The following is a 26,019-nucleotide window of genomic DNA, read 5'->3' on the forward strand; positions in this document are numbered from 1 at the left end:
AAGTAAATAATGGAATTGTTATGGTGATGGTGGGGGAAGAACATCTTTACAAATTGATGATGAAATGGGTTTACAAGTAAAAACAACACGGGTATTTGATGCAAAGTAACATGGTTGTACGACAGAAAAAAATTGCTTGACGAATCTTTCACTAATATTACCTAGCCAAGGTGATGTTACGCCTACATACAGGGTGGTCAAAAAGTCAGGTAACATGTTAAAGGTAGAAAAAACAATATGATCCATTATAATCTCTATTCGTTTAATATTATTTGTTTAAATATTTGAGTGTAATATATAAACTACCCCTCCTGATTTCTGGCTTTGGGGCTATGTAAAGGATAGCGTTTATGGCAAGAAGCCTGATACAATAGCGTCTTTAAAGTTATTTATTGAAGAGGAGATTGCGCGGATATCAGCTGACATGATTACACGTGTTACACAATCAGTGGTTAATCGCTTCCAGCGATTGATAGAGAGAAATGGACGACAATTAACAAAATAAACATATTTCATGTTTGTTTCATTTCATATTTCAATGTATGGTACTTAAATATACGTGTATTGCTAATATCGTTTTTCTTTAAAATGTTACCTGACTTTTTGACCACCCTGTAGGCTAGGTAATATTAATTATTAATATGCTACTATTTTGTCTAATGTTTACGAACGCATTGTGGGGATGTTAAAGTGAGATAACTTTGCACGTGTCAGTGTAGTTAAGGAAGCGGGAAAATGGACTGAATTCACAAAAAAAAAGCACTATTAGGGTAGAAAGATTTTTGGCATGTATAAACCTCAACAGTTAAGGGGTGGGGGTTTTCTGCTTGCCGGGTTACCCTGGAGATGTGTACGTCGAAAGAGCATAAATGCAGTATAGTTAATCAGAACACATTCCATTAAAGTTATAAACTTGGTCGATACTGCGGTAGCTGTTTGATTTTCGACTGTTTGGTTTTGAAGCCTGCCTAAGAAAGAGAGACAAGTGGTAGATGCACTAGTCCAGATTCGTAACAATAATATATGCTCGGGTAAATATTGTTTGTCGATGCATAGGATACTTTCAGATGTGAATAATCTTCTTGCAGAGTAGAGGGAGCCCACCTGTTTTCAGAAGTTAGGCATTTTTTTTTGCATTGTGTTGACCTGTTATGCTTACGTTTACATAGCATGCTTGTTTGTCGATTAACTTTCAATGTTTTTGAATGCGTTCGTATATATATATATACATATATATATATATATATATATATATATATATATATATATACATATATATATATATACATATATATATAGTAGTTTATGATGATGGGTTACTCATCAATATGTATTTAGTTTTTTTATGCGTTGCCTAGTGTTATTTGGGCGTAAGGCACTATTGTTTAGGATCATATCTATAAGGAAATTGCATGTCAGCAGCAAGAAAACTGTTCGCATTACCCTTAAACAATTATCTGCTAATGTAGCCAGCAAAACAGGAAATAGGAGGGGATTCCAAACTCTTGCAGTACTAGAGCAAAACTATTAAGCAAATGCTTTTCTCCTATTTAGAAATAGAAGGATAGAATTTTGCTGCTTACCGAATAAATCGGAAATGTACATGTCGACGGAATACAAGTGTCGTATAGTTCATCGGAGCACATTCAACTAAAGTACTTGAAAAGCAGGTACAGTAGAGTTGTAACATTGCAGAGATGGGGCAGAGGTTGGTGCGTGGCCGATATTGCGGAACCTATTAGATTTGAGGCTATTTAGTGGCCCTGTCTAAAATCGAGACGCAGGCTAGATGTGGCACAATACTTTGTGTGTTTGTGAATATTGGCTTTGTAAAGATAGAGGATCATTTCAGATGTGGGCAAGAATGATCAGGTATTTTTGCATTAAATAAACAATTTTATTATCTGCCACACCAATGCTTCGGTACTTATTCAAATTAGCATTTTTAGTAGTAAACAAAAACGTAGAAAACATATTGTACCTATTTGTCACGGATTGAAGATTGCATGTTCCAAAAATCACAGAATTGATCAAGTATTTTTTTAATTCAATTTTCCCTCCAAACAAGGCACAGTGCCACTTTGAAATAGGGGCTACTATCAGGGACATAAGTTGCAGGGGTATTATGAAGGGAGTTGGGCAGCAAGATAGCTGTTCACATTACACGTGAACTTCCGGATATCAGCACAGTTGAGAAAGCGGAATCCCGGAAGCGAGTTCCCATGTTTAGCAATTCTAGGAAAGAAAAAAATGAAGTAGAAGGCTTCCTTACACATAGGAATCTCTTCTGTGAAGGGGTGTGTTTTAGCTGCTTGGTTTATCGGGGGTGTTCACGTCGAGGGGTTACAAGTGTCTGTAGTTCGTCAAACCTTTCATCATTAAAATACTTGTAGAATAGGCAGACGGATGCATTATTTCGTCGATGGGACAGAGGCTGAAATCTAGATCACAGTTTAGGACCTAGTTATTTTTACGATGAAGAATTATGCCGATTTTTACCGATGACTGACAGATGAAGCCACTGCTCTTATAGTGAATATAATAAGGGGAAATAATCAGTGAATATTTTAACAGATGCGAGGTGTATTAAGCTGTCTGCCCTTGTCCACCGGTTCGTTGTCTGGACGATTTTATCACGCACATCGAAACAGTAATATTTGATTCTCTTGACTAAAAAAAAATTGATCAAATTTTTGGAAATTCTCATCTTCATCCCGTGACTGTATATTATACGAACATTTCTGTATTTTTTTAATGTGTGAATCTGAAAAGGAACTAAAATTTCAGATTCTGTCATGCTTAATATTCAAATAATATTAACATATTCGTTCTTTGCTCTCTCAATTCGGATATTTACATCAGCAGAAAACGTAGAAAAAAAGGAAAGGCTTACGGCCTTATATCTAAAGTGGTCGATGATGATGACGAACTACACGACAATATCCGTTTGGGTGTTCGATTATTACAGAATAATTTGTCATTATCCGTTTCAATATTCGTGAGGATCGCTTTCATTTTTAACGGATGTACTCGGCCCACAGGGCAGCCATCTTTAATATGACAGTTTCCGCTCGTAAAAAAAAAAAATTCATAACGAGTTTATGATGTGTATAATTTTTTGTTTCAGGCTAGATTTTCCCTAAATCACCAATCATTATTTTCCCTCCCCGCCCCTTTGTATTTCTCTCTTTCTCGCTCCTTTCCCTTGTCCTTTTAAACACACACACACACACACACACACGCACACACACACACACACACACACACATATATATATATATATATATATATATATATAAATTCAGTTTAATTTTTCTATCGGTGAAGCAACCAATGAAGCTTAACGTAGTTAATGCAAGAGTGCTCAATACTGAAGTGGGCCAAAATATACATTTTTTTTAACAATTACACACTTGACTTTTGCATGAGCAATATCACCTGAAAACGTTGCTCGTTACTTGTAACTGGCTGATCGAAACATACTCATGAATATATATCAACATATAAAATTTTATGCAAATTAATATAAATATTAATATATATATATATATATATATATTTATATATATATATATATATATACATATCGGATGTCTTTTAGAGGTTGCAAAATTTACATTGACTCTTTTTTTCTTTACTTGGGGAGTTGGCATCTATCGGCTATTGTGATGGTAGCTTGGTTTGGCAATTCATCGTGGTGAGATTGACACTTGAGCAGTGTTTGCAAACCCCATAAGATTATTTTCATTGGTAATTTGCAAAGTGCTATGCCTGCGCTGATAAATCAGACACAATAGACGACTTGAAAAATGTTAGTGCCGAATAAAGAATTATTTAATTCGTTTTTGAAAACTGAACCTATAGATTATGGCCAAATTTGTATTTAAATTAAATATGTCTAAAATTTCACGTATAACCAAAGTGGTACTGTTAGAACAAGCAATCGTTCGTGCTCCAAATGAACTCCTTTACATAATCTCGACTATTCTTACATTTTTTCAGCCACCTTGATACCTCGGTAATAAAAGTCCAAAGCGCGCATTGTCATTCATATCTCGTTCACCACTCTGAAATCGAAGAATCCGTCTCCTAACTTGGCTAACAACAACTGCATCGCCTATTTTAATGTTCAAAAGGCGCAGATGAATGTTGAAAGATTCATATTTTTCGTATGACAGACCTCAATGCTTACCTATACTTCTGGCGCATGTCCATGACAGGGGTTGCTTCCTTTTTTTTAGATTTTAGTACCGTCAATAGTTGCAACAAATGAAACTTCAGGGCATTAATGCGGAAATTTTGTCCTCATATCAATGCAATTTGCGATCAACTATGATTCATTTGGTCAGAATAAAAAAAAAATAGAAAGTATTACTTTTGAAAAATTTCACAGCTTTTTTGGATCATCCAACTATTTTTGATAAAAGACGCTTGAACGATACGCATCTTTACATGAGTTACTGAAAAAAATATATAACTTGAAATCAAAAAACTGAGTGTAAGCTTTTGCAAAAATGAAAATCACACTATTATCGGGACTACTTTTTACTCACTTCAAACCTTAATTGGATATCATTGTCGCTTGCGATGCTAGCTCGTATTATATCCAAGCATGCATATTATATCTTATGCATAATTTAGCAATGAATGCTAATGTATAGGTTTCGAGAATAATACTTCCCGTTAAAAAAAAACTTACAGCCAAAAGAAAATGAAGCTTTCAATATCAGCAGTAACAGAGTTTCATAGGTCTATGCATTAAACGTCTTTTAAACAGCACACTGCTCATAAGCCTCACTAATAATATTCAGCTAAAGAAAAAACGCAACAACCAGTTTATACGGCATATAATCTTTTTGAAGGGATAGGTATCCTTCTTAACTATAATTTGATTGAATTGGAGTATTAAGCATTGAAATAAAATTTGGCATGTAGATTAAATATCCAGACTAATCGCTAATCAAAGTCAACCGCTAGAAAACTTATTGCAGCTTTTCTATCAGACTGTGAAATAAAGTAAATTATAGTGAATAGCGCTCTGGATCCACCTGTAACATTGTCGGTAATAAAAAGCAAAGCGATCTAAGACGATTGTATTTCCGAGATAAAACAAAAAAATGCGATAAAACCAACTACAAAGGCGAATCTTAATAAATTTGCACAGACGACACTCAGTAAGAAGTGTCTCGGGTGTAGTTATGTCTCCTGGCCTACGATGGACAAAAACATAATAGAAATGTTTAATACGTGCTGAAGATGCGTTTTGGAAGCCAAAGAACCGGCTACAATCCTTAAACCCTGACCAGAAATGAACCTTCCATGTTCATGCATAAATATTAACTTCGCTGTCTCGTTTGACGGGCATTACTACCTAATAGTGTGAGGCAGTTACTCCAAGCGGCCTGAGATCCTACGGTGCAAGAGGTTGACAACAGCTGTAAAAATCGGGTTTCTATATTAACTGTTCGCAAGATATACACAACACCAGACTGAGTTGTAAATGACCATGGTACGCAATTTCCGGATTAAAGGATTTTTACGACAGTTTGCAAATTAAGCGCATAACAACCTCACAATACCACCCGAGATCAAACGGGCAAGCGGATAAGTTTGTTAACACAGTAGAACGAACATTCAAAACTGCTTAAGGGATACTAACTGGCAGAGCAATACAGCAGTTCTAACAAGTTTATCTGATAATTTCGAACCCAAATACACCATCCACTAGATTATCGGCAGGAACCATGTTTGTCAGAATAGTGAGATCCATGTTTTACAAATTACTACCCAAACATTCAAAACTAAGTAAGGCCGGAAGAATGCCAATAAAATGATTTCTTCCACGTCAGAAAATATTTTTGAGGTTCTCAAAAGCATATTCCTACTGTGAAGATCAAACATTAGGAGGATTAGCGAGCTGCTGTATATAACTCAGAGGCGAAGATATGCCCATGAGATACATATTAACTTATTAGAAAAAATCAGCATGAAATGGATCTCATAAAAACGCAGCGTGAAACGGAAGAACCAATCCTTATCATCTCTGACACGTTTGACCTCGGGATATCTTAACATACGCCTGAACAACCATGTTAATAATAAGTTTGCCAAGCCCCAATGAATAGATATCCAACAGAATAGCGATAAAAAGTGAAGAAACCGTTTTATAAAGTAAAATACTGAGGTGGGGTGCAATGTAGACCTTCCCTCTGAATGTTAGGGGCGTTTAATTTTTATGTTTAGTTTCGATTTTCTTATGTTATATTTCATTTATTTAGTTTCTTGTTAGTTATTAAATACTGTTAGTATATTTGTCCCGGTGTTAAATAAGATCCGGTAAAAAAGAGGCTGTAGTATTTTGATAAGTATGGTTTCTAGTAATTTTAGTCGTCGTTTGCAGTTGTTAACGTATCGAATTTTAGTATTGTTATTTAAGATTATTCAAATGTCGGACGACTGAAGGTTTTTATCATGGGATATTACGTGTTGCTTTATGGCGCTATTGTCAGCTAAATAATAGGGAGAATGCTATTATTATGTGGCCTATGTATGCGTTTTATGAGTCTTTAGTGGTTTAGAGTGGCACCATTCTATACAAACACACACACACATATATATAATATAAATAATAGGGAGAATGCTATTATTCTGCGGCCTATGTATGCGTTTTATGAGTCTTTAGTGGTTTAGAGTGGCACCATTCTATACAAACACACACACACATATATATAATATAAATAATAGGGAGAATGCTATTATTCTGCGGCCTATGTATGCGTTTTATGAGTCTTTAGTGGTTTAGAGTGGCACCATTCTATACAAACACACACACACATATATATAATATAAATAATAGGGAGAATGCTATTATTCTGCGGCCTATGTATGCGTTTTATGAGTCTTTAGTGGTTTAGAGTGGCACCATTCTATACAAACACACACACATATATATATAATATAAATAATAGGGAGAATGCTATTATTCTGCGGCCTATGTATGCGTTTTATGAGTCTTTAGTGGTTTAGAGTGGCACCATTCTATACAAACACACACACACATATATATAATATAAATAATAGGGAGAATGCTATTATTCTGCGGCCTATGTATGCGTTTTATGAGTCTTTAGTGGTTTAGAGTGGCACCATTCTATACAAACACACACACACATATATATAATATAAATAATAGGGAGAATGCTATTATTCTGCGGCCTATGTATGCGTTTTATGAGTCTTTAGTGGTTTAGAGTGGCACCATTCTATACAAACACACACACACATATATATAATATAAATAATAGGGAGAATGCTATTATTCTGCGGCCTATGTATGCGTTTTATGAGTCTTTAGTGGTTTAGAGTGGCACCATTCTATACAAACACACACACACATATATATAATATAAATAATAGGGAGAATGCTATTATTCTGCGGCCTATGTATGCGTTTTATGAGTCTTTAGTGGTTTAGAGTGGCACCATTCTATACAAACACACACACACATATATATAATATAAATAATAGGGAGAATGCTATTATTCTGCGGCCTATGTATGCGTTTTATGAGTCTTTAGTGGTTTAGAGTGGCACCATTCTATACAAACACACACACACATATATATAATATAAATAATAGGGAGAATGCTATTATTCTGCGGCCTATGTATGCGTTTTATGAGTCTTTAGTGGTTTAGAGTGGCACCATTCTATACAAACACACACACACATATATATAATATAAATAATAGGGAGAATGCTATTATTCTGCGGCCTATGTATGCGTTTTATGAGTCTTTAGTGGTTTAGAGTGGCACCATTCTATACAAACACACACACACATATATATAATATAAATAATAGGGAGAATGCTATTATTCTGCGGCCTATGTATGCGTTTTATGAGTCTTTAGTGGTTTAGAGTGGCACCATTCTATACAAACACACACACACATATATATAATATAAATAATAGGGAGAATGCTATTATTCTGCGGCCTATGTATGCGTTTTATGAGTCTTTAGTGGTTTAGAGTGGCACCATTCTATACAAACACACACACACATATATATAATATAAATAATAGGGAGAATGCTATTATTCTGCGGCCTATGTATGCGTTTTATGAGTCTTTAGTGGTTTAGAGTGGCACCATTCTATACAAACACACACACACATATATATAATATAAATAATAGGGAGAATGCTATTATTCTGCGGCCTATGTATGCGTTTTATGAGTCTTTAGTGGTTTAGAGTGGCACCATTCTATACAAACACACACACATATATATATAATATAAATAATAGGGAGAATGCTATTATTCTGCGGCCTATGTATGCGTTTTATGAGTCTTTAGTGGTTTAGAGTGGCACCATTCTATACAAACACACACACACATATATATAATATAAATAATAGGGAGAATGCTATTATTCTGCGGCCTATGTATGCGTTTTATGAGTCTTTAGTGGTTTAGAGTGGCACCATTCTATACAAACACACACACACATATATATAATATAAATAATAGGGAGAATGCTATTATTCTGCGGCCTATGTATGCGTTTTATGAGTCTTTAGAAGTTTAGAGTGGCACCATTCTATACAAACACACACACACATATATATAATATAAATAATAGGGAGAATGCTATTATTCTGCGGCCTATGTATGCGTTTTATGAGTCTTTAGTGGTTTAGAGTGGCACCATTCTATACAAACACACACACATATATATATAATATAAATAATAGGGAGAATGCTATTATTCTGCGGCCTATGTATGCGTTTTATGAGTCTTTAGTGGTTTAGAGTGGCACCATTCTATACAAACACCGGTTAAAATAAAAAAGACCGCTCGGCGAATGGAAAAGATATCCAGAAAAAAAAACGGAAAAAAGGAACAACTCTGTCGTATTACATCAAATATGGTGGAACACACACACACACACACACACAAACACACAAACACACACACATACACACACAAACACACACACAAACACACACACACACACATATATATATATATATATATATATACTAGACTATCCGTGACCCGCTGGGTCAGTATGTTATATTAGCTATGGAATTAAGGTATGAGCTTGAGACCTGTGACATAAAGAAAATATTTTTTTTTTTACTTAACAGAAACATTTCCATGAAAGTATATTAAAATGAAAAAAGAATATAGATAGATTTCTGTGAGTCGTTCTGTTTATAATTGTTTATTTTTGAAGCAAAAAAAAGTTACAGCCAGTGGTTTGCCATACTTATAGGTAAATGTGCACTATTCAAATTTTGATATATCGTTTAATTTAAACGCGAAAAAAAAAACAATTGGGACGCTGAAAATGTACATGTTGTAAAATGCTCTTATGATTGTCAAAGTATAGTTATTTGTAAGAAAATTGTGTTAAAATAAACGTAATACGGAAATGAACGATGTAAAAAAAAATGCAGAAAGTATTAACAATTGTTTATTTAGATAATTTAAACGCGAGAAAAAAACAATGGGGCGCTGAAAACATACACAGTAAAACAATACGTTGTCAATGGGTCAAAGTTGCTTTATTTGTAAGAAAATTGCGACAGTATAGTTGTAATAAAGAATAGTTGCAAAAATCCTCTCCCTTCCCATGTTAAATAATAATTTTTTAATAATAACTTTAATATTTTAGTGCGCAGGTCAAAATCTGCAATAGAAGCGATTTGTGTTTATTTGTTTACGTTGTTATGGGTTAATGTTTATGCGCGCATGCGCCACCGGATGTCGTAAACCGGAAAGTGAGTTACATCACTCGTTACAAGGTCATTTGAGTGTTATAATTATAGATATATATATGTATCTATAAAAATGAAAGTGTCTGTCTGTGTGTCTGTATGTCTGTCTGTGTACATTTCCCTACACAATAAATCTGTCAATTTTCAGTCTACAGACTCGAAAAACTATATACAGGGTACTGAGATTTGGGGAAATCTTTGTAATACGTTTTCAACAAGATAGTTGGCTGTTAATGGGGCAAAAGTTCAACGATTTGATATTTGAGAACACTGTCAAACTCCTCTGCCAATTTGTGGTCTAAACACTTGAAATTGTAGATATCTGTTCCTTGGACATGGATCTAACTTAATAACTAGATTTGAGCCCAAAACAATAAATGTTAAGCGGTCATAATAGGGGTCAACCTAATTACTCAGACAATTTCTGGTCTAAACATTTGAAATTTGACATAAAGGGTATTCAGAGATAAGGCAAGTTTTTTAAGCGGTTTGGGTCGAAAATTTTAGCCAGCAATATATAAATGTATGTGCGTATGTTTGCATGTCTGCCTAAAACTTTCGAGAGAGACGAAAGATTTTCACAAAATCAGTATCGTTTTGAAGCTCGACCCTTCAGACGACAACTACCGAAAATTGGCTAAAGACATTAATATATTTACCTTCAACTGGGCAGTTTTCTACAAGGAAGGATCGCTTTTTTCGCCGATATTTTCAAAAGTCATCCTCTCTTTTCGATTGTCTAGCCTTAATTTAAACCTACGTCACTTCCGGTTTGCCGGTGGTCGTAACAGCAAAGACGTAACGTTTTTTACCCGTTCTTTTCCTTCTTGGCGGTACCGGTTCGAGCCTGCCTTCCTACTACCATTTTTTTGCTCAATATACACCTCCAAACACCCGGACAACGCCGGAACCCATGCTAGTATATATATATATATATATATATATATATATATATATATATATATATATATATATATATATGTCTGGTCATGTCATACGCTACTGGTGCCATGTAACCCAGTACTATCTGCCTCATGGTCGGGTCACCGGCGACTAAACTGGTTCCCCCACCAGACTTGTTTTGTGAGAAGAGTGGCTAGTCTCCCTGAAGGATTAAAAACAAGACCTTTCAAAGGCGAATGAACCTTTTTTCAGGATCAACGGCCAACTAGCACCGTGTCTATGTATATATGTGTTGGGGTGGAGAGGGTTCTCGTAAGTCGTGGTGATGCAAGCCTTCTAGGAGAAGCAAATCTCTGATTTAAAAACCATAAAGCAAGAGACTAGTACCCGCATTAAGCTGGTCTGCAGTTTAATTTGTTGCTGGCTATCGTGCTCTTGCTTGTTGCTGGATTTCAACATTTTGAACCGACAGAGAGATTTAGCTGTCTTACAAAGCTAAGACTCTGTAACATCATCTTTGTATAGATGCTCCCTCAGGCATTTGGGCATATGGACTTTAATTTTCCTAGGGAGCGGCACTCGTCTGGCAAGACGTTGCAATCATCATATATATATATATATATATATATATATATATATATATATATATATATATTCCTATGAATTTGTTTTTTTGTTGTTTTTTCGATATTAATTTTCATGTTTAAAACCTCTTTTATCTTTGTATTTTCAAAATATATAGTTGCTTTGTATATTCTTTTAAGCATTCATTTATATGAATTCGCTATTCGTGTGTTTTTTTTCTCTCTTTTCGGTTATGGAATTATTATCTTTCGTTAAATATTACGTGTAAGTATATTCATGCCGATATTCTACATGATTTATACTTGCATAATATTTGGGTAAAAAGCTTATAGTAAGCACAAACATCTTTCTATCTGTATTTGTGCATGCGTATATATATTTATTTACATTTTGCATCCCAAACTCTTCTGCCAGTTTTTGGTCTACATACGTGAAACTTAATATATAGAGTATTCTCTCTCTCTCTCTCTCTCTCTCTCTATATATATATATATATATATATATATATATATAAGCTCGATAAATCCAAATATGAAACAGAGCTTATAATATGAGCAAACAGTTATATTATAAGCTCTATTTCCTATTTGGTTTTATCGAGTTTTTATATCTGGCTTAGATAATTTTATGAATATTAATTCTTTAATATTTATAATTTACTTTAATTTTACCATCTTGGATCATTTTGGTAAATTCAATTGTAATTTTCATTTTATTATATATACATACATATATATATATATATATATATACATATATATATATATGCATTTAAGATAGGAAGAGAGAGAAAGAGAGAGAGAGAGAGCGAAAGAGAGGTGAGAAATAGAGGGAGAAAGCGAAGAGGGGGGTAAGACGAACATTAGTTGGAAATTATTTTTGTTGTCTTGGAAAAAGTTGTCTTCTATAATCAGAGAAAGTGACATTACACGCATACAAATAGTGGAATATAGAGATAGATGGATAGAGAGAGAGAGAGAGAGAGAGAGAGAGAGAGAGAGAGAGAGATTTAGCACCTAATAGAAATAAACTCTGTAATTTTGGTGACTATTTGTGCTCCCTGATAAAAAATAACCATATGCACATACAAACAGAGAGAAAGAGACAGAGAGAGATGTGGCGCAATTCTATTTGGCACAGCTAAAAAATAAAAAGCAAGTAACAAAAATGGATCTCTTTCTTCAAATACCAGCCAGAAAGAAAATGTCAGTCTTCTGTTTTATTAAGACAATGTAAAAATGTCTATATTTTGAGGATTGACAGTTTTTTCTCTCTCATAGAAAATGGCTCTCGGCTGGTCAGGTAAAAATAATTCCGCATCCTTTAGATGTTGCGCATACTGCTAAGGGGACAACCGGCATTTTTATATTATTAAGCTATATCCGTTTGGCGCCAATATAAGACGACCTCTGCGTTCTGTTAAAAAAAAAAAAACATTTTGTTTTTATCAACTTTACTTCGCTTGACAATTTTAATTTCTGTATTTTGTAAACAACAGACCAAACCTCTATCCTATCGACGGAATGTTGCATCCCTCTGCCTGTTTTACAAGTATTTTAATGGTAGATGCTCCGGCGAACTACAAGCCATTGTACCCCCTCGAAGTAAATAACCCAGACAACCCCGACATGCAGCAAAATCCGGCCCCTGCATAGTAGAGATTCCTAGATGTAAGAAAGCCTTCTACTTTAATAGATTCTTCCTCGGAACTACTAGACTTTGGAATTCCCTTCCGGGTTCCTGTTTCCCCAACTATACTGACATGCAGAAGTCCGTGTAATGTGCACAGACATCTTGCTACTCAGCTCGCTACATAGTATCCCTGATACTAGCCCTCTACATCCAAATGGCACTGTGCCTTCCTTGGAGTGAAAATGTAATTAAATCAAAAAAAAAAAATTTATAATAATAAAACCTTGCAAACAAAAGTAAAAAAAAAGATATGCACAAATCAGATTTTACTTAATATAGTAATATTAAGTAAAATCTGATTTGTGCATGTTTTACTATAGACAACAAACCCAAAAGGTGTAAACAAACAAATATAAAACAAATAATTGCTACCAAAGGCAAGATAATCTAAATGCCTTGATAAGTTGCTGGTGTTTTAACTTATTTTAAAGCGTTTATTAACTTTGAAATCTAATTAGTGTCGACCGTTTGAATTGAAACAAAATTAGAAAGGTTGACATGAACCTGTAGATTCAGAGCCTCGAAAATAGCTCTAAACTCAAAAATAAAACAAACTATTGGTAGAAATCCATCAAATACATATCACGGTGATATTGATTAGGTGGATTTCGTTTAGCATTGTCTTTCATTTTCGTGTTTTGAGCGATTATCGATACTTCGAAAGTGACCCTCTGATATCAGGCATTTTGTTCAAGTTCTATCTAAGCAACTAAGCACAACTTGTGTTTCAAACTAAAATAATATTTTAAAATAAGTTAAAACTAAAAAAATAAAAAAAACATTAGATAAAATAGTAACTTATCTTGCCTTTGGTAACATTTATTATGGTAAATATCCAGATACGCTACAACAGAACACCGTCCACTGTAATTTGTTTTTTATAAGTAATTGATAACGCTGACAACGAATCCGATAGTAAAACTTGGGGCAAATTTACCGTTTGCAAGGTATTAATCCCTGAACCCGCGAACTACTTTCCACCAGTTTGCAGTTTCCGTTTACGCTTCGCACGCGTGCGCGTGCTGTAACATAGACTACGGCTTCACCAAGCACACTGCCTTCTCACATGGCGTACAAATTTTCCGCGGAAATTTTGAAATTAGATGAAAAAGAAATAAAGCAAGGGTGTTTTGTACCTATTCTGTACTTTAACCTTACAATTGAATAAAAAACATATCATAAACTTTAATTAAACTTGGAAATACGATTTTAAAAAATAGCGCGGATCAGTTAATGTATTAGCACCTAAATTTGTTTCTTAACCCTTTTTCGTTTCGTTGGCAAAAGTAAAACATGCCTTGTGATTTTCCTCCGATTGGCGTAACTTTTATAATTGCATAAACCAGAAACGACATACAAAATTCCGCTTCGTAAGTGATTTAATTCATATATTGGTACGGTTCTTTTTTTTTTTTTTTTGTGTGTGTTTTTTGTGGTTTTTTTTTTTTTCGTTCTTTGTTCAAAATTATTAAAACAAGTTTCATTAAGATTCAAAGATTTTTACATTTTATTCATTTCAGCACGGGATTAGCAGTCACTTGTTAATATTTACTTGCCTCCCCACGAGGACAGAGTTAGACACATGGTTGGTTTTTTATGCGAAAAAAATTCAACTTTCTCTTTTTTTTCAAGGATTTATTCTTCACTTACCTAGAAGACAAATGCCTTATTAAAGTATTAGAACAGTGTTATGACAATAAGTACTTCATTATGAAGAACATTTAAAAACGGGTGACGTCATAAACAAAGATCGGTAGTTGCCAAATGCAATTTGACGTCATAAAAAATAAATGGTATTTGTCAAAAGCTGTGGGCTCTTCCTCTTCACCCATCATCATGATCATGATCATGATCATCATCGTCATCGTCATCGTCATCATCATCATCATCATCATCATCATCAACAACACAAGACCAAAGTGTAGTATCTGTTCGTCAGATGCTACACTTCAATTTCTTGTTCTGCGTCAATGGAGGAGAAATCCTTCACGACTGAGATATTTTTTGGTAAATTTTCAGAGTAGGACCACCTCCACAATTTTCTTTTAAATGACAACTTTTATAGATTTTCGACTATGCTGAATACGAAAATCGCATCGAATTTTTTCAGAAATAATTAGTTATCGAGATATAAAAAGTTGTATTATGCATTGTATTCTTTGGCGGCCATCGTTTTTTACACGCATGCAGTGTCAGTCATAAATGAGTAGATTTGTTTATGGCACGCGCGCACGCGCGTAAAAAGAATGGCCGCCAAAGAATACGATGCAAAACACAACTTGGTATTTTTTTAGATTAGATCCACCTCCACAATTTTCTTTTAAATGACGGCTTTTGTAGGTTTTCGACTATGTTGAATACGAAAATTAGTTATCAAGATATAAAAGGTTGTATTATGCATTGTATTCTTTGGCGGCCATTTGTTGTACGCGCGTGCAGTATCGGTCATAGTGTAGTAGACTTGTTTGTATATCTCGATATTATTTCTGTAAAATTTCAATGCGATTTTCGTATTCAGCATAGTCGAAAACCTTTAAAAGTTGTCATTTAAAAGAAAATTGTTGAGGTGGGTCTATTCTGAAAATTTACCAATTTTTTTTATTTTTCCCCCTTTTCTCCACATTAAAAAACGACTCTGGTGTCTAACTCTGTCCCGTGAAGGGGTATTGTAAATAGGAAAACCAACAACAATATATATCGTTTATTCATATGCATCTGGTGTAGTCCGGGAGTGCTTTTACTTTATGACTCCTAAAACTTTTAATATTTTCAGTACACGATGATTTGGTAATGATGTTAAAGACAGAAATGACTTTCCGTTCAACAGTTTAAATGCTTCCAAATTCCATTTAAAATTCTAAACGTCGCAAAGTAATTCATTAAACTATTAACACATATTTGATTGGTTAAACTGAAATGCATTCAAATAAATTTAACTTATGCAATGGTCTTTTTGTGTATGAATAATCTATTAATAGAAAATAATTTACAAAACAGTCATCACATAAAAGCAAGAAACACACACATTAATAATAAATAGTATAAAAATAATAATTAAAAAAATCAAGATATTTTTAAAATGTAAACATTGGGTCAGAAACAGAAAAATTTAATTCAACAAATTTTATTTAAAAAAAAAATAACAATTTAACCTCCGGCGGGACTCGAACCCGCAATCCCCGGCTTAGGAGGCCGGTGCCTTATCCATTGGGCCACGGAGGCGTACAGCGTTAAGAATTCGTAACTAATATATAATTGCAGTAAAATAAAATTTCTACGTTCTTTACAATGTTTTATTGTAATTTTGTTTGTTTGATTTTATGATTAGAATTTTTTTATGTAAATTATATTATTTAAAATTATTATTTATGATTAAAGTTTTCATTTGAATTTTGCAATATTTAGATTTAAGTAAGTTTAAGTAAGAAAGCTGAATGAATTACTCATACATGTTCGAGGTGAGTAATGTTAATACAGGACACGAACAAATGGAAATTTAGGTATTGTTCACGAACGAGAACTTCATAAGGGACTATTGAAGGGGGTCGCTGATGACTCGCTTGTCGAAGGAGGAAATCCCGGTAGAGCTGGGCGTCAAGAGTCATCTCAACAAGTCTGAGTTTTCCTTAACCTGCCGATTGACTTGAATCATGTAGTCCCTCAACGCCTTACTACAGAGTGCCAGACTAGTAAATTTGCCCGGGTGCCCCCGTTGCAGGACCGCAGCCGAGAAAACACCAGAACACGCCTTCTGTGAATGCAGTCGACTCAGGCGATACTTAGCGTGTGTCAACGAGATGAGGCTCGCATCTCGAACATTCCCGTCTGCTGGACGTGTCCTACGTCATTCACAGCGCTGGAGCCACTGTGATACAGGGAGAGACGAATAGTATTTCTCGCGATCGTGGCCGTGACCGGAATCGTGATATAGACTTCGCAACTGCATGGGAAGTATAGGGTTCAATCTTTTGCTAATCAGGAGCTGATCCATTTCTTCGAGCACCAGCTGAATGTAAAAATCAGATATGATAGGAAAAGATTACACCCTCCTGCGGCCTGTGATAGAAGATAGGCAAAAATAGTGAGCCTGTGCCCACGTCGAGGTGCCAAGTTGGGGTTCGTGTTTCCGGCCAAAGCATGGCTCCAGGTCCTTAAGTGTCTCGATTAGGTGTCATAGCTAGCCGAGTAAATGTCCACCTCCATCCCCGATAGGTAACCTCCAAGATGTCCACACCCCTATATTTCTTTTTTGTTCCCGGCCACCCCCAATGACTGACTTTTTTTTTTTTTTTAGCAAGATCATATACACACCACCCAACTCCCAATCTCTGTTTTCCTAGATCTGGTCAAAAATTCTGACCCATTTAGAAATCGACTTGATTATTTTCGGTTTTTGACAAGTCAGAAAATTTTCTAGAGAGGGCTGAGAGGTTCCTATATATGTATAATTTTATTTTTACCCATAATATTACATATATATACATATATACATATATATACATATATATATATATATACATACATATATATATATACGTATATATATATACGTATATATATATACGTATATATATATATATATATATATATATATATATATATATATATATATATGAGACTGAAAATAGAGAAACAAAAAATAATAAAAAGGAACAAACCGATTTTTGTGTTCATCAGCGTTTCGTCTTTATTTCTGAGAAAGTCTCGAAATAAAGACGGAACGTTGATGAACACATAGCTCAGTTAGTTCCTTTTGCCATTATCATCGCACAACCAATGAGGCCAGGCATATAAAATCAATAGTAGGTTCATTTATACGACAGGGGCGCATTTGTAAAGAATGTGTCTTTTTAGAGCACAATTGAAACATGATACTTGATCTTTGTTTTTAAACTTTAATTTAATCCATATATATATATATATATATACATATATATATATAACTTATATATATATATATATATATATAAATAATTTAATAAAATCAACAATAGGTTCTCTGCAGTGCAATATAGACTACAATGTTTTGTGGATTAACTCACTGCGGGAGGAATGTAAAGCTTCCTCCTGGTGAACTGCGATGGGTCCCCAACTAGAGCAGGCAATCAATCGATTTGATTGAAAAATGGGTGATTTTAATAATTTCGATGACGATAAAAGTATGGAAGTGTGAAACATTTGTTGATCATCATGCAATCCCGGGCAACGCCAGATCTCCCTGCTAGTATATGTATAGTAGTGGTAATAAAAATATCTAATGTCAAATACCTATTAATTTCACACATTTAAAAGTGACGTGTGCTGAAATTAGTGCTCAAATAAAAGAAAATGGTATCAGATAAAAGTCAACCTGATCTTTATGGGAAGTTCGGCCATTGGTAAATGAAGACGTTATCTTGTTAGGAAACGATAACAAGGAATCTGATTTGGTTAGTTAGCTAGACTAAACACTACTTATATATAAGAAGAAGTGCTAACGGAAAGTCTTTGCATATTGTCTGATGATTTCTTACATGGATTCCTCTGTGTAGATTACTTGCATGACGATTTATTTAGAATCGTGTGTCTATTATGTAACTTTAATTGTGAAACTGATCACTCGCCCTAAATGCTAAAATATTTCCATCAAGTTTCCACTATTATTTAACTCCATCCAATGAAAGGAAGTTCCATATATCGAAACGAAATATCGAATCCATATCATTTTTCATTCAGACTCCTGTTCTTATTTAGGATATTATTTTAACAAATGTTTCAGCCGATGTAATTTCGACCTTCTTCAGGCACATTTTTTTCGAATTGAAAATTGAATGTAATAACTAGGGCTATGACAACCGCATATTCTTTTCATTGTTTTGACTATCGAGTATATATCCGACACAGTTAAACACAGTTAATCAACCGAGAACCACATCACTCTATATAAAAGCATTTGAAATATCAACGGATACACACTCGAGAGTCAAAACAATGAAAAGAATATGCTGTTGTCCTAGCCCTAGTAATGACCTAGTAGAAAAATAAACGATAGAAAGCTAGAATTGCTAAAACATGGCAGATAAAATTTAATTTATATGCGAAAGTAATCACCCAGTCTAAATTCTAAAATATTTATTTTTACATCTTTCCACCAAGTTTCCATCGTAATTGAATAAAAAAAAGTAAAATCTAATTTTGGGGAATGGGTGTAGCCTTACCAGAAAATGTTTATCTACAAATTAATTTATCGGATTTCTTCCTCTCTCTTTTATACCGTTAATTATTTTTCCCCACAATATCGACATGTATATATATATATATATATATATATATATATATATATATATATATATATATATATATATATATATATATATATATATAGTTACGATAGCATTTTATTGTTACGACCTTCCATTTCTTGTTATAAATAATTTTACCAAGAATTCTTCGTAAGTTTTATTTAGGTTTCGATTATAGCTGAAGGAACTCAAGTTATATATATATATATATATATATATATATATATATATATATATATATATATATATATATATATATGAGGTAGAGGTTGCAATTGGATTTGCCAAAGTGATCCAGGATGGTGGAGTTGAAGTGTATTGTAGGTGTTGAGGAATTGATATTTGTAAAGTTGTCTCAGCCAGATGTGGAAGCTCGATGGAGCCAAATGGGAGGTGGAGCTTGTAATATGAGCAAACGGTTGGTGAAGCGTGTTGGGGAGCACTTTGAGGTGAGTTAGAGACGTGTTAGTCTGGGGAGGGGCGCTGGATGGGTGGATGGTCCTTGATCCGCGGAGTTTCAGGGAAGTGCTTTCCTTCTCATCAGAGGGTGGGAGTTGTACACACTTTTTTTGTGATTTATTCCATGGATTTCTGCCTTTGGATTATTATGGACCATCTTCTTCCAATTACGGGATTTCCTTGGATTTCACTTGTGCAAATGAAAATTCTTTTAACTTTTTTTACCTTCCACCAGACTATCCATTCACGTGTAATCACATTTTTCTTCACCATATTCCCTCGTCTTCACTTTTTTTGTTTTCAAGAAAGATCGTTGACTTACTTGTTGTTTCATCAAATACTTTTGCATGCAAAATCCGATCCCGCATTTTGCTAATTCCTACCCTCTGATGAGAAGGAAAGTATTTCTTCGAAACTTCGCAGATTAAGGACTATCCACTTCTCTAGTGTTTCCTTTTCAGATTAAATATGTTTTTAACTCATTTCAAAGTGTTTTTTAACATGTTTTATTAACTGTTTGCTCGTATATATATATATATATATATATATATATATATATATATAATATTGGTAAAAATAAAATCCTATAATAAAATCATTGGATCATTATTTCAATGGCGTTGGGTATGGGGGAAAAAAATGTTAATAAGAAGCTCCAAGCCCTCTTTAGATAATTTTCTGACTTTATTTATTTATTATGTAAAAAAAGAAAACAATTTTATTTTGGAATATTAAGTAGAACGAACCCTTGTATGTTTGTGGCATTATGGTGAATGATTACTCTGGCGATCATTAGCATAGTCTAAAAAAAATACAGTGACGAGAAGGACCGAAGACTCGCCCAACGTTTTAACTTTTGAGTGTTCTTTGACTAATTTTTTGTTTTTCTATTGTGCTTCCTGTACGTTTCAAGAAAATTAAAAAATATATACCTCAAAGTAAAGGTGCTTCTTAATTGGCATGTCGCAGCTACATAAAATATATATTTGGACTATTTCATGATTCACTGATATTCACCATTAACTGTAACAAGACTGACCGCAGTTACTTTGCTTGATATCGTTATATTTATTTATGCATATCTTGAACAATCCTTCGAAAAAATATTTCCATTTATAATTAATTTTCAGTTTTATTGTTTTAGATAATGTAAATATGACAAATACATAACATTAGTTTTTAATGGATTTTTTTTTACATGGACTCCACCACTTATCAAGGCCCATTGGCCACTCGGGGATAAGGGTTATTGTGTGTACAGTAATCAATGGGATAGTGTAGCAATAGTATTGGATAATTGATGAGGTGTCATTACTTAGGGGGGGCGGTTCATCAGGAATTTGTTTGTGTTGGACTTTAGTATTTCAATTGTTTCTTTTCTCTCAGTGAATCAGTAAATGAGCTTAAACAAATGCATTTAATTTTAATTTATTACCGACCCATATACGTTTAATGTGCTGCACGGCAAAGAGAGGAAAACTTATGTTTATTGAAAAAATATGAAGTTGGTATTTTCTTCAAAAAAAATAACTATGAGAGCGCTAAGGAAGAGTTTTTATCTTCTTATTCCCATTGAAAGTCATAAACTTTGTCTTATCTGCATTAACGGTTGTAAAAAATCACTGAGTTTACGTACCTGGGCAGCAACATAGGTTCTACATAGAGAGATATCAAAATCGGGATCTTAAAGCATGGACTTCATTGGATAAGCTGCGGCCAGTATGAACTTCAAGCAAGGCAAACTGAAAAACTGAAACTGCAATTCTTCAGAGCAGTGATGTAGTCTGTCTTTGCCTACAGTTCTACAACCTGGACACTCATCAAAAGATTGGAAAGACATTTAGACAGCACGTACACTCGTATGCTACGAACAGTGTTAAATATATCTTCGCAGGATCATCTCACGAAGGAGAACTTTATGGCAACATTGCCCACATCTAGTACAATCAGGGAGCGATGTCTACGACTTGCCGGAGAGGAACAAGCAAGACTTGTTGAGAAATGTATTGCTGTGGGCTCCACGGCACGGGCGCACGAATATTGGATGAGCTAGATCCACGTAGATCAAGCAAATTGCACATGACTCTTATCTTGAGGATCTGAGTCAGCTGATGGAAGACAGGGAAATCTGGAGAGAGAAAGAGAGAGAGAGTGTATGTGTGTGTGTGAGAGAGAGAGAGAGAGCGCGCGAGAGAGAGAGAGAGTCACATAGGTCTGGACAAAAAGCCATATCAGATAGATAAGGAAGAGTTCATGATTCAGTGAGTCGATAGGAAAGTTGATGTATAGTTTATGATTATAGTTATCCTGACTGAAATGTCTATGATGCAAATGTGTGGATCGATTGATGGTGATTGATCATAATCAAAGTAAAAACGATCGTGTTGTTGTCAGTTGGAAGCAATCCTATGATATTGTGTTCTACGAGCAAGCACTTCTTGGAAATAAACTTTACTAATGTGAGTTTCCTTTAGTTTTAGAGAAAAAGAGAAACTACTGAGATCGTTTGTAGCCACATCATAATATGTTGTGGAGGTTTTACATTTGGATAGCATAGCTTGAAGCGCAGTCCATGTACCATGCAACTCTATAATGTCTGACATATTCTATTTCATCCTTAAATAGGGTAGATAATTATAACACTATAGCAGTGATTGGATAAGGTAAATTGTCGCAGGCTGATGTAAATACGCGTCAGAAACTTGTTGGACTGAAGAACGAGATATGATTAGAATGTTAATGCGCAATGTAGACTAAGGGCCGGCAATCGTTTGGACCATGAGGTTAAAAACGACATGGTGATTATAGGAGGAAGACCAAACAGCTTTGGCTACATTGTCATGACGACAACAATGTATGTATGTATGTATGTATGTATGTATGTATGTATGTATGCCCTTATTTTTTTAAGGTGCATCTCTTCCAAAACGACACGTCGCAGAGTGGTGCAAGACGGGTCAAAAGATTGCTTTATTGTAAGCAGCTGTTATATATATATATATATATATATATATATATATATACATTTTTATTTGCCTTGTGACTATATTTTTTCGTTTTTCTATTGTGCTTCTGTACATTTCAAAATTATACTTTTCAGAAGTGTACATTTCAAAATTGTAGATTTCAAAATTGTGCATTGCAAAATTTTACATTTCATAATTTTACATTTCAAAATTTTACATTTCAAAATTTTACATTTCAAAATTGTACATTTTAAAACTGAAATATAAAAACGTTAACAGGCGTAAGTCGACTTAATAGGCACTTTAGGCATGCGCAAATATACATTTATACGTTAAAATTGATTAGTGTTTAAAAAATTTTCATACACATGACAATACCTCAAACTGTAACGACTAACGCTGGGACGTTTAATGTTTTGAGTTCGATTCTAGTAGATTTCTTAGCATCTAAGTACTATCCTTTTTTATACTTTTCAAATAATCACTACTGTGTATTGGGTACGATTGAATTGTTACAGAGCGCGTATATTAGAATGTTAAAGAATCACCAAAAGCCAAAGGATGGCTTGTTAGCAAAAGTATTAGCAGTAGCAGCCGTTAAAGCACGTATGCAAATTAGCAAATAAGCAAGCTTGCTTCACAAGGAAAAAATAAAATAGGACAGTACGTGGTCGAGAGGAGAAGCAAATTGCCCACCGGGGAAGATGGGCAAGTATACATGAGGGCAAGAACCGCTTTATTTACTTGTTGATCTCAAATGTTTCCCAACGATTAATTATTTGACTATTTGTCATCAAATAGCATCTAAATGATATGAGATTGAATTCTGCCAAATTCATTAAATTTGAAATCTTATCAGTGGTCTGTCGTTACTAGGAAATAATTTATTCTATTTAATCACATCAGTGATAGATAACTGTTGCAAAACGGCTAAGAATGTGATAGGTATGTTCATATGGCACGTCTGTCCCCAATGTTGATGTATTCACTCAAGTGTCAGTGAGACTCGTCACTAAATCAAGTCTACCACGCCAGGGCCATTTTCAATGCAGATGATGATGATGATGATGATGATGATGATGATGATGATAATAATAATAATAATAATAATAATAATGGTAATGGTGATGGTGATGGTGATGGTGATGATGATGATTATAATAATAATAATAATAATAATAATAATAATAATATTATTATTATTATTATTATTATTATTATTATTATTACTATTCCCTGGCTAGGGGCAGGTGCTTGTGTAGCCGCCCTAATGGGCTGTGATACAGCGAAAGATTACTATATGTGGATGACTATATTTTAACCCTCCTCGCTCTTTTGGTAGGCACTGTTGTAAATGTATGTCACCCGCTGTTTAATTGGTTTTAATGAGGGGCTCGCTGTTTGTTTATAAATAAGCAAGCAGCTTGAGCACATTAACAGCGGTGGGCGAGTGGTTATTTTCGAGCAGCGATACCATAGGCCGGAGGTTAGAACTGCTGACTATCAACCTTATGACTGTAGGTTCAATCTCTGGCTTGGAAAAGGTACTGGTCTTGCGGAACTAATGAGCTGTGATAGAGCGAAACGGCACTGTATGTTGAGCACTATATATGTATATATATATATATATATATATATATATATATAGTAATTTATCAAATATATATGGCGATTACGCTACACTGAATATTCCGCGTTTCATTCACTCTAGGATTCCTCAGGCTTATGCGCGAATTCTGTGGTTGTGTATCGTTTTTATATGGTCCTCTTCTATTGAGGATTTAGTTATAGTTTAGCTAAATAGGAAGGGGCGCGGTAGATACTAGAAAGCTGATTGGCTAACTAAATCCTCGAAAGAAGAGGACCATATAAAAACGATAAACAACCACAGAATTCGCGCATAAGCTTGAGGAATCCTAGAGTGGATGAAACGCCGAATATTCAGTTTAGCCTAATCGCCATATATATTTGATAAATTACTAACTAGCTCTACCTACGTATTGAGCACTTTTGAAGTAAATAAAGTTTACGCATAAATCTAAACTTTCGTATATTAATTTTACGTGAGTAAATGAAGTAGTTATATATATATATATATATATGTATATTAAGTCAGAATTTTTGCATTCAAACGAAAAATTCAACAGAGAGGTAATGTTTAGTTATTTCATTTGTATTTTCAATTTTCTGATGAAGTTTTTATGTATAAATCAAATGTATTAATAAATGTTACAGAGCTGGATTTTCTTTTCGAAGTATGTCGCGATTTTGGGGTTTTCGTCTTTCTTTGTTTGCGCGGACAGACGGATTGTGCGTATTAGTAGCAGTAGAGAGGCTTGATACATGCGAGGTCGTTTTTGCCAAGTAGGGAGAAAAGGAGTGTCCGGTTTCGAGGTGATGGCAGGATCAGAAAGGGGGATGGCGTTACGATAGGCGTTTTAAAATGTTTTGGCTATATTAGAATGTAACCATATTTAGGACAGGTTTCTGTGTCCTTATATATAGAGCTTCCCTTTTTTCACCTTGGTTGCATGGTGTATTATTTATGTGTTGCTGACTAAAATTTCACTAACTCGGAAGTTATAATTGAGATGACATTTCCAGATATTCCCTAGCTGGTAATCTTGTAAAGTAAACCTTTATGCCAGACCCTTTCAAAAGCTTTTGATAAGAGTTATTGCTTTTAAACGAAGGAGAATCACTAATCTTGTGTGATATTACAGCTAGCTCTTCAGATGCAGAACTAAAACCATATATATTTGATGAGGTCGTTGACTACTTCCCTATATATCTCAGATTCCAGCTAGTAGGGCAGGTTGCTGAAACAAGCTTTCGCTTAGTGCTTGTATCACTAAGTGAAAGATTCATGTGGAATATTAAGATAACCTGCCCCACTAGCAACTTACTCATGAAGAACAGGAGATTGATTGGTCTGTAGTGATAGGCAGATTACCGCTCTCTAGAACTTTTTTAATACAAGGCAGACTAATAAAAAAATTTTCAGGCTGGTAGGAAGCATTTATCCTTAAGTCAACGTTTAAACTGCTTTGTATTTATGTGAGCTACTTCCGGTTGAAGCTTTTTTAACATTATAATTGAAGGCAAATTGAAGCAATAAATTTTGCTCCGATAAAAACGTATGTTTTCAATAAGTAGACAAAATATAATAAATAGATTAAATGTTGGAGAAAATTACAATTTAATATTTTAAGGATAGGCACATAGGTTCTATGTATAGAACAAATTACAGCTTGATTCTGGGCTTAGAAATTCAATGTGACCGATACAGAAAAATGCGTTAGTACGTGAAAGAGAAAATGAAATCAAAAAGAGAGACAGGGTG

General features: G+C 34.3%; 1 protein-coding gene and 1 non-coding gene across 3 annotated transcripts in view; one reads left to right on the plus strand and one right to left on the minus strand.

Moving 5' to 3' along the window:
• Window positions 1-26,019, plus strand: part of LOC145293721 (G-protein coupled receptor GRL101-like) — a 761,328-nt gene that overhangs the window by 19,191 nt on the left and 716,118 nt on the right. The window contains exon 1 of one of the 2 annotated variants that reach the window (XM_080140165.1): window positions 14,211-14,340. The exons of the other annotated variant lie outside the window; for it this stretch is intronic. The gene's annotated coding sequence lies outside the window, so the exon portion shown is untranslated. Of the gene's footprint in view, window positions 1-14,210; window positions 14,341-26,019 lie in introns of those variants that run through there. 2 annotated transcript variants of the gene reach the window in all.
• Trnar-ccu (transfer RNA arginine (anticodon CCU)) lies at window positions 16,120-16,192 on the minus strand. The gene has a single exon. It is a non-coding gene; the product is annotated as a tRNA-Arg (tRNA).

This window comes from Euprymna scolopes, chromosome 15, assembly GCF_053919585.1.
Source record: "Euprymna scolopes isolate OS-2025 chromosome 15, ASM5391958v1, whole genome shotgun sequence".
In the NCBI taxonomy this organism is placed as follows: Eukaryota; Metazoa; Mollusca; class Cephalopoda; order Sepiida; family Sepiolidae; genus Euprymna; species Euprymna scolopes.